General features: G+C 41.7%; 1 long non-coding RNA gene across 8 annotated transcripts in view; it reads left to right on the forward strand.

The window, feature by feature from the left end:
• LOC114487530 (uncharacterized) overlaps positions 1-5,196 on the forward strand; it is an 18,837-nt gene extending 13,641 nt beyond the window's left edge. For all 8 annotated transcript variants that reach the window (XR_003682713.2, XR_003682716.2, XR_003682710.2 and 5 more), the window contains one exon: positions 1,115-5,196. This is a non-coding gene — a long non-coding RNA (uncharacterized lncRNA). The remainder of the gene's footprint in view (positions 1-1,114) is intronic.
• The last annotated feature ends 13,149 nt before the right edge of the window (positions 5,197-18,345 follow it).

Genomic DNA, 18,345 nt, shown 5'->3' on the forward strand with positions numbered 1-18,345 from the left:
TGTGACCACCTAGAGGGGTGGGATAGGGAGGGTGGGAGGGAGGGAGGGAGACGCAAGAGGGAGGGGATATGGGAACATATGTATGCCTATAACTGATTCACTGCGTTGTAAAGCAGAAACTAACACACCATTGTAAAGCAATTATACTCCAATAAAGATGTTAAAAAAAAAATAATAGGTTCCTATCAAGCAAAGCTCTCTGAACTTTCTCTTGATGATGTAAAGCACCCCCCTGGCCTAAAGAAGCCCAGGGTCAGGCAGCAGAGAGCAGGAAAGCATGAACTGAAGAGCCGCACAAGGCGTGTCTCATACACACTCATATACTGGTTGAATTTTCTCCAGTGACTGCCCATTGTTGAGCTAATCAGAAAAGAATTCTTCCTTCATTGCTGGAAAAAACATCTATTTGTGTAAGTCTTCCGTTTAACAGATTAGAGGAGAAAAACCATATGATGTCCTTGAAAGATACCAAAAAAAAAAAAAAAAGATTTGTTGTAAAAGTCAACATCATTCACGGTTTTTTTAAACAAACATAAAAGCCAGAAAACTTCATTAACATGATAAATGGTATCCTCTGAGAGCCCCCAGCATGAATTATATTAAATGGAGAAAAATGACAAAGACAGGAAAAAAAAAAGATATCTGCTATCGCTCTTTCTAGTCAGCAGTCTTGTGCTACAGGTCTGGACAGTACAATAAAAGCAAGGAAATAAGTCAGAGGTATAGTGATTAGAAAGGAAGAAATAAATTTCATACCATAGGATTTCCTATATGGAATATTCAATAGATTCTATCAACAAACTGTTAGAACTAATGAAAGAGTTCAAGTTTGTACAAGATCATGTACAAAAACTATATGATACACAACCACAACATTTTAGAAAGGATAATTTTTTAAATATGCCATATGCAACATAACAAAAATTATAAGGAACCAAGGAATAAATCTATTGAAGGTGCTCTAAGAAATTGTCCTTTTTCAAGATCTCTCCCTCTAGTTAGTGGAGAGACAGCTCCAAATATATACTGTCATTACAGTGGGATAGAGGTAACATGAGCGGTCATAAACTACTTCTTTAGGACATTTGCCAGTAATGACACTTTCTTTCTATAGGTTGTTGGCTAGAATTTCAGCAAGAAAACTCAGCAACTTTTGGAGCGCCACCTATTCTCCCTCTCTCTCTCTCTCTGGTTTCTTTTTCTTGTCTTCACTTATTCAATTAAAGTGTACTGCACTTTTATTTAGTTATGCCAAAATAAATGGAAAGAAAATCCTGAAGCAGGAGATGAATGTAAACTGGGAAAATCTTGCAAAATCACAAAATAATTCTTGGTGCTTCCAGAGACAGAAGAAAGCACTGAAACAGACCCACTCTCTCTGTAGGAGTGTGAAAGTTGACAACCTCTGGAATTAAAGATGACATTTGCTGCCTCTTATTTCTTAGATTCCAAATGGTATTGTCGACTGTAATATGAACTTGATCTCTTTTTAACTGGTATCATGAATACAATCCATTGGCCAAAGAAAAAATAAGAGTGTGTTTGCTATCAAGAGACTAGTAATGCTACCTGACATGAGTACACGTGCTTTTCAGTTTCCAAAACCTATTCATAAACATCGTCTCATTTGATGCTCACAGCAATTTTGTGGGATCCACAGAAACAGCCTCAATGTGTAGGAGGAAAGTTTCAATTAATCATCTCTATGAGGGCAGCAGCAAGCTTAGAGGACAACAGTGTTTATCAGGGTTAAAAGTAAAATAATGGGTCAAATAAAAATAAACTTCATCCATGAAAGAAGGAATTGATAAGGTGGACTTCATTCAAATTAAAAACTTCTGCTCTGCAAAGGACAAATATATGTCAAGAGAACAAGACAGGCCACAGATTGAGAAAAAAATATTTGTAAAAGATATATCTGACAAAGGACTGTTACCCAAAATATACAAAGAACTCTTAAGATTCAACAGTAAGAAAATGAACAACTGATTTAAAAATAGGCCACAGCCCTTAACAGACACCTCACCAAAGAAGGTACACAGATGGCTAATAATCATATGAAAAGATGCTCCATATCATATATCATCAGGGAAATGCTAATTAGAACAACAGTGAGATACCACCATCCACCTGTTAGAATGACCAAATTCCAGAACACTGACAAGGCCAAATTCTGGTGAAGATATGGGGCGACGGGAACTCTCATTCACCTCTGGTGGGAATGCAAAATGGTGCAGCCACTTTGCAAGACAGTTTGGTGGTTTCTTACAAAACTAAACATACTCTTACCATATGATCCAACAACCTTGCTCCTTGGTTTACCCAAAGCAGATAAAAAAAGTACGCCCACACAAAAACCTCCATGTGGATGTTGATAGCAGCTTTACGCATAAACTCATAATTGCAAAACTTGGAAGCAAACAAGATGGCCTTCAGTAGATGAATGGATAAATTGTCATCCATCTGGATAATGGAATATTATTCAGCGCTAAAAAAAGAAATGAGCTAAAAAAAGACATGGAGGAATCTTAAATACATATTACTAAGTGGAAGAAGCCAATCTGAAAAGTCTATGTACTGTATGATTCCAACTATACAACATTCTGGAAAAGGCAAAACTATAGTAAAAAGATCAGTAGTTGTCGGGTTAAGGGAGAGTTAGGGATAAAAAGGGGAATTAAGCACATAGGATTTTTAGGGCAGTAAAACTACTGTGTATGATACTATCATGCTGGGTCCACATCATCATACATTTGTCGAAAGTGATAGGATGTGGGCTTCCCTGGTGGCGCAGTGGTTAAGAATCTGCCTGCCAATGCAGGGGACACGGGTTCAAGCCCTGGTCCGGGAAGATCCCACATGCCACGGAGCAACTAAGCCCGTGAGCCACAACTACTGAGCCTGCGCTCTAGAGCCCGCGTGCCACAATTACTGAAGCCCGCGTGCCTAGAGCCCGTGCTTCACAACAAGAGAAGCCACGGCCATGAGAAGCCCGCGCACCGCAACGAAGAATAGCCCCCGCTCACTGCAACTAGAGAAAGCACACACGCAGCAACGAAGACCCAACGCAGCCAAAAATAAAGTAAATAATTTTTTTTAAAAAAGTGATAGGACGTACAACACTAAGAATGAAACTTAATGTAAACTATGGACTTTAGGTGATGATGATGTATTGGTGCAGGTCCATAGATTGTAACAAAGGTGCCACCCTGGTGGAAATGTTGAAGGAGGTTGTGCATGTGAGGGAGCGGGGGTGGTATATGGGACCTCTCTGTACTTGCCTCTCAGTCTTGCTGTGAACTGAAAACTTCTCTAAAAAGTAAAGTTATTAATTTAAAAAGTAAATGACAATAAAAAGCCTCAAGACTTAACATTTCAGTTAAGAGATTTTAATCGCAATACAGGATGGGTTCCATTTTAGTGTTCTGCAAGCATCAAATTTAACAAGTCGATCTTTTTCTAATCCCTTACAGAAAACCCTGAGTAGAAATCAGAATTCAGTTGACAGGTCAGTGCAAGTTGAAACCCCGAATGGCAGGGCAGCTTAAGTGTTTTACACATGTGTCAAAAGATCAGCCGATAGAGTCTTGGTCCTCTGCCCAGCACAGCAATGACAGTGGCATTATCAGTGGAACTGATTTGGGATCGTCTTTTCATTCCAGACATATGAATCACTCTAGGTATTGGAATAACAGCACAGTGGCTTCTCCCAAAGGAAAGGATTGCAGGATGCCTCCACACATAGACAATAAGATCGGAAATACTCAGTTACACATACATGGAAAACAGCGATCTTATCTTGCAGTATCTCTTTGAGAAGCCCAGGATAGACAGGAGAGAACCTGCAGGTGTTCTTTCACTTAGAAGATGAATGTGATAAAATGCACATTTCATGGAAGGTATATGTGTCACCTGTCCCAGAATGTGTTGGTTCTAGTCTGAAATGCATGCTTAATTATCCCAACCATTTAAAAGCTTCAGCATTGCAGATGGTCAGAAAATTGCCTGTGACCCACGTTTAGCCTCTCTCTCTCTCTTAACCTCTTCTGGCACAGTGAGAGCTGTAGGATCACAGATCATTTATACATGCTTCAACCCCATCAAACTTATTACTCACTTTATTTAGACTATATCTCATTTTAAAATTTTTAGATGTTTCTTATTTAGAGTATACGTTTTCCCATTCTCTTGGTTTAATTAATTTATAGGTGAAAATTGAGCTAGACTTTTTAATTTTTTCAAACAATTGCTTTTCTCTCTGAAATATTCTCTCTTGGATAATTCTTATTATTTCCTTCAGCACAACACAGGCATCACTGTACCAGGAGGGCTTCCAAAACTCCTTCTGAGCGCAAACGTCTCTTACATTCTCTTCTGTCCGGTTTAACTAGCCAAGATTTTGCCTCTCGCCTCCTGGATGTGAGGAACTGGAGGGTTGGGATCCGGTATGGTTATCAGCACAGAAGAGATGCTCTTAAATGTTTAATGAATAAAGTATGAATAAATGATGGGAACAAGTTCTTGTTTCTTCAACAGAATTCAGACCATACAAGTTGAAAAATTTCATGTAGATCAGTTTCTTTAGATGTAGAGGGATGTATCTACCAGCTCAAGGGTTCTCAAGCTTAAGTAATATATCAAACACTTTTTCTCACCACGATTAGACTTAAAATATCTAGAAAGTTACAAAATGGGTACAATAAACACCGAAAGTCCTGCCACTTACAATTTTAACTTAACATTTTATTGTATTTTATTCTGGGTTTTTTCAAAATATCGATACAAGCAGAGGTCCCTTTCAACAGGTATATGGTGCCAATCACGGGCCTCCTGCCTTTCTGCTCCACAGTCACCCTTTTTTGCCTGCTCTGCGAAAATAGGGGTGGGTCCTTTAAAGATTTTTCCTTTGCCAGCTGGAGCAATGCTAAGTTTTGTCAGTAGAGGGCGCAGGAGGACAGGGTTTGCCTCCTAGTTCCGGTGTCTCCCTCAGCCCAGCAGACATCCCCAGGTCAGGCTCCTCTGGAGCCGGTGGCTGGCCCAGGACCCGGCTTCCCCAGAGCTCACGGCTCCTCCACTGCTCTGCATGCAGTACCTGGCAGCCAGCAGCTTCAGTGGCAGCAGCGTACCGCCCTCTCCCCCGGCCCCCTTGGGCGGTTTCGTAGCCCCGTGCTTCCCCGTGACCACCCTTCCCCGGCATCCTCTAGGGCAGATTTCCGAGGAATGTGGCCGGCACAGCACCACGACAACTTCTCAGCAGGCCGCAGCCTGCCCTCTCAACAAGATGTGGATTTCAGCCCAGCTGGTGGGGTAAGTGGAGAAAAGGGGGTTCCATCTCAGCCCTAAGTAGAGTGGCTGCTCCCTGTTTCTGCTCTTTCTACATTCTTTCGTTCTCTTTGTAATAGCCAATGCCTCATTATTCCAATCTCCTGTTACAGTTGTTAATTCTTTACATTCAACTTTCCCTTTTAAATTAAGGTGTGATTTCTTTCTCTTGACTGGACCCAAGCAGAAATAGATACCAGCAAGTGTCCCTGTCAGCAAGTATATCGGGTCATGTAGAGAAGTACTGCCACCCTTGGGGGCCTGGCATCCTGACTCCTCCGAGCTGTAAGTCACTGAGACTAGCGATTATGCCCATTGGAGTCTCGGGCAAAGAGAGGCAGCCTCTACTCAGACGCACCCCGAGGTCCTGAACCTGTCACTCCCCGATGCGATCGCCCCCACCAGCACTCCCGCTTTGGAAAAGCAGCTGCTGGGCTCCCGGGCTCTCCTGAAGGCCAGCTGACCCTCCTGCTGGATATTCCCGTCTGAGGTGGGTAAACTTGAGCTCAATGACTACAAGGTGCGGAGAACCCAACAAGCCCCGCTTGCGCAGGTTTCCGCGCACCTGAGCCGGCAGCACCACAGCTGTCTGTGAAGAAGTGGCCGCTAGCTCTCTGAGGGAAATTTTATCCCCCGCCTCTTCCATGAAGCCAAGTTGCTGGCTCTAGGGGGCCCTCAGCTCACAAAGGGGCACAGGCTGGGGAATTAATCAGAGACATGTATTCTTTCAATTAATTTAACCAATTGAATAGAAGAGAGAGGGAGAGAGAGAGAGCAACCCAGCTCATTGGACATCACTGGAAGTACCAGGGAGCCAATTTCATTTGTGTTTTTTTTGAAGTATAGTTGATGTGCAACGTTGTGTTAGTTTCTGCTGTACAGCAAAGCGATTCAGTTATACGTGTGTGTGTGTGTGTGTGTGTGTGTGTGTGTATATATATATATATATTGTTTTCCATTATGGTTTAGGACAGGATTTTGAATACAGTTCCCTGTTCAATACAGTAGCTCCTTGTTGTTTATCCATTCTCTATATAATAGTTTGCATCTGCTCACCCCAAACTCCCACTCCTTCCCTCTCCCCAGCCTTGGCAACCACAAGTCTGTTCCTTACATCTGTGAGTCTGTTTCGTAGGTAAGTTCATTTGTGTCATATTTTAGATTCCACATATAAGTGATATCATATGGTGTTTGTTTTTTCTCTGCCTGACTTACTTCACTTAGCATGATAATCTCTAGGTTCATCCATGTTGCTGCAAATGGCATTCTCATTCTTTTTTTATGGCTGAGTGATATTCCATTGTATACATGTACCACATCTTCTTTATCCATTCATCTGTCAATGGTTATTTAGGTTGCTTCCATGTCTTGGCTATTGTGAATAGTGCTGCTATGATCATAAAGGTGCATGTAGCTTTTTGAATTGTAGTTTTGTCTGAGGACACCAATTTCTTTCTTTTTTTTTTTTTTAACATCTTTATTGGAGTATAATTGCTTTACAATGGTGTGTTAGTTTCTGCTTTATAACAAAGTGAATCAGTTATACATATACATATGTCCCCATATCTCTTCCCTCTTGCGTCTCCCTCCCTCCCTCCCTATCACCCCTCTAGGTGGTCACAAAGCACCCAGCTGATCTCCCTGTGCTATGCGGCCGCTTCCCACTTGAGGACACCAATTTCTTACTCTGAAAATTGGCAATGAGAAGGAAAGAGTTACCTTGCTTTTCAGGATAATCAAATAGCCCTAACTGAAGAGCGACAGTTCTTATTTACAGAGGAATTCCAGCTAACACATAAGAAAGAAATGATAGGAAAGTATCACTTAGCCACCCCTAAAGAAATAATTGAATCAGGCAATAGTCGTCAAAGGATAATATCACTTGACCAATGATTGGTGGGGAGCTATGATGGAGAGATCAGGCTGTCACCACCCAAACCCTTTGATCAGTCTTAGCATCACTAAAAATAGAAACCAGACATTAGGTGCCTCCAGATGTAATGCAATATGAAGAACACAGCACCGGCTGTAACATATTCTTGCCAAAAAAAAAAGTTAAACCTGAATCTAATCAAGTCTCTAGGGCGAACTAGAAGACATACAGGGGATAGAAAAGAAGTTAAATAAAATCACAGAGATACGAAAAAACAAATCGGAATGTGGGACATTCCATAGGACAACTGGTCTGGCTTATTGAACAAGCCAATGGTGGAGGAAGGGGGGGACTCAGTTTGATGAAAAGAGCCTTAAAAAGCACAACCACCAAATGTAATGAGTGGACCCTGATCCCATCCTATTTTGAATAAACAATGTGTACAAATATTTTGAGATAATCAGGAGAACTCGATCATAAAATGGTTCTGAAGAATTATTGTTAATTTTATTACATGTGATAATAACATTGTGATTAAAGAAGAAAATGTTTTTATATTTTAGGGACTAAAATATGCTGGAGGGAAATGACATGTCTAGGATTCTCTTGAAAATACTTTAGCAAAGAAAAAGAAAACAGACATGCATAGATGAAATAAATGTGGAAACATCTTGTTACCTGTTGATTCTGGGGAAATGGTATATAGGCATTCATGGCACTGTTCTCTGAAATTTGGGGCATGTTTTATAATAAAATCATTTAAAGTCTTTTAGACAATAGATGAAATAATACAACAAAGTAGAAATTAGAAGCCATTAAAGTGAGCAGAAAAGGAGCAAAGTATCAAAAATTCAGGGGATATGTAAAAAAATATTCACCAGAAAAATTGTAGCCTTAAATGTATTTATTATTTTTTTTTAAAGAGTGACAAAAATAAAAAAGAATTTAAAGCTTAGGAAAAGGTACACTTCTGCACATGGTTGAGATGGGACTGGATTTACCCACCTGCCTGAAACAACAAAAAACTAGGCAACATGTAGAAAACAGTGGTTGCCAACATACTGAACATCAGGCAACAAAAGAAAGTGATCCCAGAGAAACAGAAATCAAGAGAGGTGAGCCCTGTGAGTAACCCATTTTCTTGCATCAAGTTTCCAGGCCGTAGAGACGTGGGCGTGAACCCAGGACTATGTTCCAGAACTATGGCTCCACCTGGTGGCGCAGTGGTTGCGCGTCCGCCTGCCGATGCAGGGGAACCGGGTTCGCGCCCCGGTCTGGAAGGATCCCACATGCCGCGGAGCGGCTGGGCCCGTGAGCCATGGCCGCTGAGCCTGCGCGTCCGGAGCCTGTGCTCCGCGACGGGAGAGGCCACAACAGAGGGAGGCCTGCATACCACAAAAAAAAAAAAAAAAAAAAAAAAGTTAAACAAAGGTCTGACATAAAATCCAGTCATTCACTTAGGTGTTTACATAAATGAAATGAGGGAGTACCTCTTTACAGAGATCTGTACATGAGTGCTCCTAGCAATTTTATTCACAGTAGCCGAAAGCTAGACATTACTCTAATGTTTAACAATAGGTGAATTGATACATTATGGTATATTCATACAACCAAACGAAGTACTACTTAGCAGTAAGAAGGAATGAGCAATTGATATATGCAACATCATGGGTGAATCTCAAAATAATTATGTTATTTATATAAAATTCTACAAAATGCAAACTAATTATCATGTCAGAAAGCAGACCGGTGGTTTCCTGCAGAAAGAGGGTGGAGCGGGTGAAGAAAGGCAGGATGGAGAGATTTTTTTTAAAAAGCACAAGGAAGTTTTGGGGAGTGATGTATATGTTTATTATTTTGTTTGTGGTGGTGGTTTCATGGGTGTCAAATGTGTTGAACTTAGAAAATTGTACAATTGAAGAATATGTAGTTTACTGTGTTCAACTCTATCTCGATAAAGCTATTTAAACAATAACAATGAAATACCATTTAATATTCATTAGATGGAAAAATTTTTTAAAGATTGACAGTATCTAATCATTATGAGGTTGTAGAAGAAAGAACATGATCATATATTATGGTATATGAGTAGGGAATGGCATCGTGGAGGGTAATTTGTCAGAATTCGTCGAGATTTCACAGGTGCCTTTACAAAGTGCTGTGAATGTAGGTAGCTCTCTGGGGAGATGGTGACCCGAATGCTTCTGTGCCCCCTTCCTCGCCCAGCTACTTCTTTTGAGCAAAATAGCTGCTGAGCTTCCAGACTTCCATATTTTGCCTGGAGATCTGCCAGGATTCAGGTGCAGAGGACCTTGCTAGCTTCCTCCTCACTCTCTGCTGGGCTCACCCCCTACAAAGCAGAACAGCTTCTGAACTAAAATATAAGAAACTTTCCGAAGAAAAAGATTTGGAGCAGTGCTGAAATGTCTCCTTTGTCATTACCTGAGGCTGGGAGACAGTTAGATGGTATTTACGAACTGCTGCTAGAAAAGGCTCTAATCCAAGATTCCCACATCCAGCTGAAGAACCATACATCCAGGTAGCAACAGAAACACCTACGTGGACATACGTGGTTTCAAAGATTGAAACATCGATATTTCATGCGATGAATATACTAGAGAAATCTGGCTACAATAAACAACAAGTAAATTAGAAAATCAACTTCAAGATGAAGTGGAGAGGAAATAGTTTTGAGCGATGACTCTAGTGATATATAGTTAAATCCAAATGGTTGATGGTAGATTGGGTTTCTAGAATTCTGTATAAATGTTAAGTAAGGAATCTTGCAAGAGAAAAGGTGTTCTGCAAAGGAAACCCTGTCAATAGGCTGGGAGTAAAATATTCAGTTCTCTTACCTAAACCTAGTACCTACAGGAAGCAAAACTGTCTAAAGATCTTATCTGAGAAGAGGAAAATAAGGGGAGCTAAAAGTAAGAAAGCACGAAAGGAATGACCCTCTTGCCTTCAGCAAGAGGGTCCCCTGCTCTGCACCCACGTCTTGGTGGGCTCGGCTTTCTTCCGTACAGAGCCCACCTTCCCGGGAAGGAGTGTGCTGGGTGTGTGACAGGGGAGGTGTCCACCCACCTTCTTCGGGACCATGCTGTGTGTTCCTAGGATTCCACCCCATCCCAGTGGTCCTGAGCCAACTCTCAGGGTCTGAATGTGTTCTTTTCCAAGTCTCTTCTCCAGAGAATGAACACACACGGAAGGACCCAGTGGGGGGCAAGGGACAGCTCTGTGTGTGTGTGTGTGTGTGTGTGTGTGTGTGTGTGTGTGTGTGTGGGTGGGTGTTGGGGAAGGTTGATGGAACTTGCATGCGTGTGCTGCTGTGTTCACACCCGCAAACATGATGTCCTTCCTTGTGAGAACGGGCCAAGTTGGGAAGGAAGCAGGGAGGGCTGTGGGCCACCAGAGAAACAGAAATCAAGAGAGGTGAGCCCTGTGAGTAACCCATTTTCTTGCATCAAGTTTCCAGGCCGTAGAGACGTGGGCGTGAACCCAGGACTATGTTCCAGAACTATGGCTCCATAGTTTAGTAAAAAGTTAAACAGGGGCTTCCCTGGTGGCGCAGTGGTTGCGCGTCCGCCTGCCGATGCAGGGGAACCGGGTTCGCGCCCCGGTCTGGGAGGGATATGTAAAAAAATATTCACCAGAAAAATTGTAGCCTTAAATGTATTTATTATTTTTTTTTAAAGAGTGACAAAAATAAAAAAGAATTTAAAGCTTAGGAAAAGGTACACTTCTGCACATGGTTGAGATGGGACTGGATTTACCCACCTGCCTGAAACAACAAAAAACTAGGCAACATGTAGAAAACAGTGGTTGCCAACATACTGAACATCAGGCAACAAAAGAAAGTGATCCCAGAGAAACAGAAATCAAGAGAGGTGAGCCCTGTGAGTAACCCATTTTCTTGCATCAAGTTTCCAGGCCGTAGAGAAGTGGGCGTGAACCCAGGACTATGTTCCAGAACTATGGCTCCACCTGGTGGCGCAGTGGTTGCGCGTCCGCCTGCCGATGCAGGGGAACCGGGTTCGCGCCCCGGTCTGGAAGGATCCCTACCATTTAATATTCATTAGATGGAAAAATTTTTTAAAGATTGACAGTATCTAATCATTATGAGGTTGTAGAAGAAAGAACATGATCATATATTATGGTATATGAGTAGGGAATGGCATCGTGGAGGGTAATTTGTCAGAATTCGTCGAGATTTCACAGGTGCCTTTACAAAGTGCTGTGAATGTAGGTAGCTCTCTGGGGAGATGGTGACCCGAATGCTTCTGTGCCCCCTTCCTCGCCCAGCTACTTCTTTTGAGCAAAATAGCTGCTGAGCTTCCAGACTTCCATATTTTGCCTGGAGATCTGCCAGGATTCAGGTGCAGAGGACCTTGCTAGCTTCCTCCTCACTCTCTGCTGGGCTCACCCCCTACAAAGCAGAACAGCTTCTGAACTAAAATATAAGAAACTTTCCGAAGAAAAAGATTTGGAGCAGTGCTGAAATGTCTCCTTTGTCATTACCTGAGGCTGGGAGACAGTTAGATGGTATTTACGAACTGCTGCTAGAAAAGGCTCTAATCCAAGATTCCCACATCCAGCTGAAGAACCATACATCCAGGTAGCAACAGAAACACCTACGTGGACATACGTGGTTTCAAAGATTGAAACATCGATATTTCATGCGATGAATATACTAGAGAAATCTGGCTACAATAAACAACAAGTAAATTAGAAAATCAACTTCAAGATGAAGTGGAGAGGAAATAGTTTTGAGCGATGACTCTAGTGATATATAGTTAAATCCAAATGGTTGATGGTAGATTGGGTTTCTAGAATTCTGTATAAATGTTAAGTAAGGAATCTTGCAAGAGAAAAGGTGTTCTGCAAAGGAAACCCTGTCAATAGGCTGGGAGTAAAATATTCAGTTCTCTTACCTAAACCTAGTACCTACAGGAAGCAAAACTGTCTAAAGATCTTATCTGAGAAGAGGAAAATAAGGGGAGCTAAAAGTAAGAAAGCACGAAAGGAATGACCCTCTTGCCTTCAGCAAGAGGGTCCCCTGCTCTGCACCCACGTCTTGGTGGGCTCGGCTTTCTTCCGTACAGAGCCCACCTTCCCGGGAAGGAGTGTGCTGGGTGTGTGACAGGGGAGGTGTCCACCCACCTTCTTCGGGACCGTGCTGTGTGTTCCTAGGATTCCACCCCATCCCAGTGGTCCTGAGCCAACTCTCAGGGTCTGAATGTGTTCTTTTCCAAGTCTCTTCTCCAGAGAATGAACACACACGGAAGGACCCAGTGGGGGGCAAGGGACAGCTCTGTGTGTGTGTGTGTGTGTGTGTGTTTGTGTGTGTGTGGGTGTTGGGGAAGGTTGATGGAACTTGCATGCGTGTGCTGCTGTGTTCACACCCGCAAACATGATGTCCTTCCTTGTGAGAACGGGCCAAGTTGGGAAGGAAGCAGGGAGGGCTGTGGGCCAGAGTCCCGGGCCAAGATTACCCCTCCTGCACTGTCACTTTCCCGTGCAGATCTCCAAGAGGTCTGAGGATTCTAAATTTGAGCCCGGGCTCCCAGTGCGTTATGAAGATTTAGTTGTCACCTTGAAGGATGGATAGAACACGTTTTATATAATGGCTTGTTGGTTCATTGATAACTTTTGCGCATTTAGACAAATGGTATGTGGGTCTCCCTTTGCATTCTTGCCCTGGGCCCCGTAAATGTCAGAGCAGCCTTGTATACGCAAATGATGAGCCATGAATTCAGAGAAGAGAGAGATGAGGACGGGCTGGTGGGAGCTGTAAAGAAAGGCTTCATGAGAATTCACTGCCAATCACGGTATTTTAGGCTAGGAGACAGCTGAGATCATGCCAGCTAAAAAGTCGGGTATCTTTTATTTAAGCGCACATAGGGGAAACCATTAACCTAGTACAGCGCTCTTATTTTACAATCGAAGACCCAGGGAGGTTGGGCAGATAGTAACAGAGCTGGACCTGACCCCATGGTCTCCTGGCAGGAAATTCTGTGCCTCTCCACTTTCCTGTTTGCTTCAGCTGGCCGGTTGGGGAAGAGTAGCAGCTTTGGAAACACAGGAGTGCAGAGAAGTTCAAGGAGGGGCAGAGAGGAGACCGAAGCTTCCGAAAGGGGGACCAAAGAGTGCCTCCCCTCTGTGTCTGGAAACACAGCCTAAAGTAGCTGCCTTTGAAATCTCATACCCGATCTTAAAGGGAATGTGAGTTGTGTATCCTGCTGTCTAATGAGGCTTTGCAATTAGACTGGGGGTAGAACTCAGATGTTGCCCCTTAATTTGTGACTTTGGCCAAGTTATCGAAACTTTGAACCTCGGTTTCCACATCTGTAAAATGGGAGTAATAACGCCAGGGCCCACGTGAAAAGTAAATGTTATGATGTATATCAAGCGTGCCTGGTGCTTGATCAGTGTTGGCTGATGAGCTCTCCCCGGCATCGGGGGGAACAGAACTTCCCTAAAGAAATGGTCACTCACGGTCTGGTCGCATGGCTCTGCGTCGTGCATCAGGATGGTATTATTCGCTGTTTAGAATGTATATTGAAATGTATTTACTCCTTTTGGAAAATGATATGGCAGCAACAGCTGAGTTTTGAAGAACTGATGACATGTGAACTTAGAATGAACACAGAGTAATGCTGAGTCCTCATAAATTCACTGTGTGCAGCAGCTCACAATCAGTTGAGATTCTTGGGTGAAGGGCAAGCTTTCCTTTCCAGAGTTCCAGTCTATTTTTGTCAGCAAGGAGAGGTGATATGGCTTATTTTGTAATAATTCTTGTAATCCTATGATGATCATGTTCTAAATCTACTAATGAGTTGGCTAAGATGCAGTACTATGTTTTTCTGCATATTTAAGGGGAATGTCTACCTGAGTTGCTGGGAAAGCCATGGAATTGTTTATATGTTGTCCACAGGAATCAGGAATAGATCTTTGACAGTTGTTGTTTTTTTTAAACTAGCAAGCATCTTAAATATGAAATGTATATGTCTTAAAATGAAATTAGTAAAAATATAGGAATTTGGTAGTATGTTCTCCCTGCAGGGAACTATGAATTTTAGAAGAAATGGAATGTTAAGTTGTATCAAGCTATCACTGTTGCTGCAAGTAATAGAATTTCTTCCCCCCATCTCCCTCTCCCTCTGGATTTCTTTTTGATCCATTTCCTGCATTTCGTCTACACCCCACCCCATACCTCAGACAACCACCAATCTGTCCTCTACATCCATGAGTTTGGGTTTTTTGTTTTTTGGTTTTTTGCTTGTTTTTAGATTCCACATATAAGATCATATGATCATATCTTTTTCTGTCTGACTTCTTTCACTTATTATAATGCCCTCAAGGTCCATCCATGTTGTCACAAATGGCAAGATTTCATTCTTTCTTTTAATGGCTGAAAAAAAAATATCAATCACATCCTTTTTACCCATTTATCCATCAATGGACAGTGAGGTTGTTTCTGTCTTGGCTATTGTCAATAATACCGCAGCGAACGTAGGGGTGCATATATCTATTTGAATTAGTGTTTTCATTTTCTTTGGATAAGTACCCAGAAGTGGAATTGTTGGACCATATGGTGGCTCTATTTTTAAGTTTTTGAGGGACGTCCAAACTGTCTTTCATAGTGGCTGCACCAATGTACATTCCCACCAATAATGCACAAGGGTTCCCTTTTCTCTGAATCCTTGCCAAAACTTGTTATTTCTTGTCTTTTTAAAAATTGAAGTATAGTTGACTGACAACATTGTACTAGTTTCAGGTGTACAGCAAAGTGATTCTGTTAGATTTTTGGCTATTGAGTTGTATGAGTTTTTTATACATTTTGGATATTAATCCCTTACCAGATATGTGATTTGCAAATATTTTCTCCCATTAAGTAGGTTTGCCTTTTCTGTTGATGGTTTCCTTTTCTGTGCAGAAACTGTTTGATGCAGTCCTCCCCCTTCTCCTCCTCCTCCTCCTTCCTTTCCCCTCTGCCTCCCCTTCCCCCTCCCCCCTCCTCCTCTTCCTCCTCCTCCTCCTTCTTCCTGTTTTCCTCTTGTTTTGCTTTTTATGTCAAATCCAAAAAATCATCAAGATTGATGTCAAGGAGATTACCATCTATGTTTTCTTCTAGGAGTTTTATGGTTTCAGGTCTTACATTCAAGTTGTTAATAAATTTTGAGTTATTTTTTGTGTATGGTATAAGATAGTGGTCCCATTTCATTCTTTTGCATGTGGCTGTCCAGTTTTCTCAACAGCATTTATTGAGGAAACTGCCTTCTCCCCTTTGTATATTCTTGCCTCCTTTGTTGTAGATTAATTGACCACATATGCATGGATTTATTTCTGGGCTCTCTATTCTGCTCCATTGATCTATGTGTCTGTTTTTATGCCAATACATTATGTTTTGATTATTATGGCTTTGAAGTATAGTTTGAAATCAGGGAGCTTGATGCCTCCAGCTTTGTTCTTCTTTCTGAAGAGTGCTTTGGCTATTTGGGGTCTTTTGTGGTTTCATACAAATGTTAGGATTGTTTTTCTAGTTCTGTGAAAAATGCCATTGGAATTTTGACAGGGATTGCATTGACTCTGTAGACTGATTTGGGTAGTGTGAACATTTTAACCACATTAATTCTTCCAATCCATGAGCATGGATATCTTTTCATCTATTTGTGTCTTGTTCAGTTTCTTCCATTAATGTCCTGTAGTTTTCAGTGAACAGATCTTTCATGGCCTTGGTTAAATTCATTCCTAGATATTTTATTCTTTTTGATGCAATTGTAAATGGAATTGCTTTCTAAATTTCTCTTTCTGATAGTTCATTATTAGTGTATAGAAACACAACAGATTTTTGTATATTGATTTTTGTATCCTGTAACTTGACTGAATTCACTCTAGGTCCATCTTGCTCTCCCTGGCACAATACTTGGCAATGACTATTTCTAAAAAATCCTACTAGTTGCTATTATTGAATGATAGTACAAGGGACAATAATCTGGACACTAGAAGTGCATATCATTCAAGATAACACCTGGATGTTATCAGAGTAGCACCTGGGGAAGCCAGTATAGAATATTTTAGAGAAATAATGGAAGCCTTTTAGAATGTGTGTCTGGTAGATATTCTCATTTTACCACTCTCATCATTCAATTAATTCAACAAATATTTGGGAAAAGAGAATTCTGAGAAGGGGAATAACTAGAGCAAGGACCCTAAGTGGAGGCATGCCTAGTATATTCAAGGGACAGAAAGGAGGCCTGTGTGGCTAGAATGTAGTCAATGAAAGAGAACTATAAGATGAGCTTGGAAGGTTAGTAAAGAGCCAGATCACATAGCGCCTTGGAGGCTGTTGTATGGACTTTGATTTTTTTGAGTAAAACGGGGCTTCACTGGAAGGTATTGAATAGCAGAGAGTGCTTTCAATATCTTTGTTTTTCTTTTTTTTTAACAACTTTTTTCCTGTGTAATGATTTTTTAAAATTTTGTATTTATTTTTGGCTGCGTCAGGTCTTAGCTGCGGCACGCAGGATCTTTCACTGTGGTGCGTGGGCTTCTCTCTAGTTGTGGCGTGTGGGGTCTGTAGCTGCAGCCCGCGGACTCTATAGTTGTGGTGTACGGGCTCAGTAGTTGATCTTTCATTGCGGCACATGGGCTCTTCATTGGGGTATGCGGGCTTCTCTCTAGTTGTGGCACCCCAGCTCCAGAGTGTGTGGGCTTAGTTGCCCTGTGGTGTGTGGGATCTTAATTCCCCAACCAGGGATTGAACCCACGTCCCCTGTAATTGGAAGGCAGATTCTTAACCACTGGACCACCAGGGAAGTCCCTTCTTTGTTTTTATTTTCAAAAATTTTATGGTGATGTATCTTGGCATGAATTTCTTTGGGTTTATCCTGTTTGGGAGTTTCTCACTGATTCTTTTGTCATTTCCATTTTCTGTTACTGAGCGCATTCAATGAGGCTTTTATTTCATTTTCCAGCTTGAAAAATTTCAGTTGATTCTTCCTTTTACCCTGTATTTCTTTTCTGTGTCTTTATTATTATTTTTTCATTTGTTTCACGAGTGTTCATAATTGCTCATTGGAGCATTTTTTATGATGACTGCTTTAAAATCTTACACAGATTCTTGTCTTTTCTCACTGAGGTGAGATGAGATGCTCCTGGTTCTTGGTGTGATGAGTAATATTTGAAGATATTCTGGACTTTTTTCTAGTTCCACTTTAAATCTTCTAACTGACCAGCTACTTACCTTATTTGGTGGAAGTCTGGGCACCACCCTCAGGCTCTGTGGACACTTTACCCCTGGGCTGGTAGGATGGGGGCCATGTGTCAGCTCATAGACAGGGAACAGTCCACACCGGCACTGTTCCCAGTGGAGAGAGGAAAGGGTGTGATTTATTCGTGGTATTTGGAATAGAGCAGGTATTGTGAAAAGGGTTCTGTACTGCTCAGCTTCCCATTCCCTGGTCCTTTGGGTGCAGAGATCAATCTTTCCTTGGGGCTTTTATTTCGCCTGCTCCGTTTGTTAGCGTTTCTGGGCGGTCCCAAACCTATGCCGTGTGGCCACGTGGAATTGGTTTAAATTGTGAGGGAAACACAGCGACATCTGTTGGACACAGCATGAACTACTAGCTCAAGGGACTTCACTTCAATCATTGAATGGTGCTACATTCCTTTCCATTATGTAAATTCTTTGTGAAGCTGAGGTTTTTAGCTGCTGCGAAAAGAAAAGCAAGTACTGCACAAAAATCAGTGTGAAGTGTCCAATCTGATTCCCAAAGTTTGAAACGTTGTGCAGGGCCCAACAGGTATACACATCCAACTAGTAAGTGTGGTTATTTAAGAATGAAATAAAAATATTTTTTTCTTTTGATTTATATTGCTTTTTTTTCAAGCAACTCCTAAGTGGTTAAGATATAAATCATAATTAAGTTGTTTGGACCTATGCTACTTAATATGCAGAATTGTTGGCTTATTTATTTTGCCCTAGGAGTGTAATGAAAAAAACCAGAGGCACTGAAGCCCTGAGTCAGAGGTTTGGTAACCTCTGACTCAAGGATGAATTCCTGCTGCTTTCTCTATTTCTTCCAAGTAATGCGTCAGGCCTTGCAGGGCTGTAGTTGTGTGCAGTGGAACTAGGAAATTCTCAGACC

The sequence above is a fragment of the Physeter macrocephalus genome, chromosome 13 (genome assembly GCF_002837175.3).
Source record: "Physeter macrocephalus isolate SW-GA chromosome 13, ASM283717v5, whole genome shotgun sequence".
Lineage (NCBI taxonomy): Eukaryota > Metazoa > Chordata > Mammalia > Artiodactyla > Physeteridae > Physeter > Physeter macrocephalus.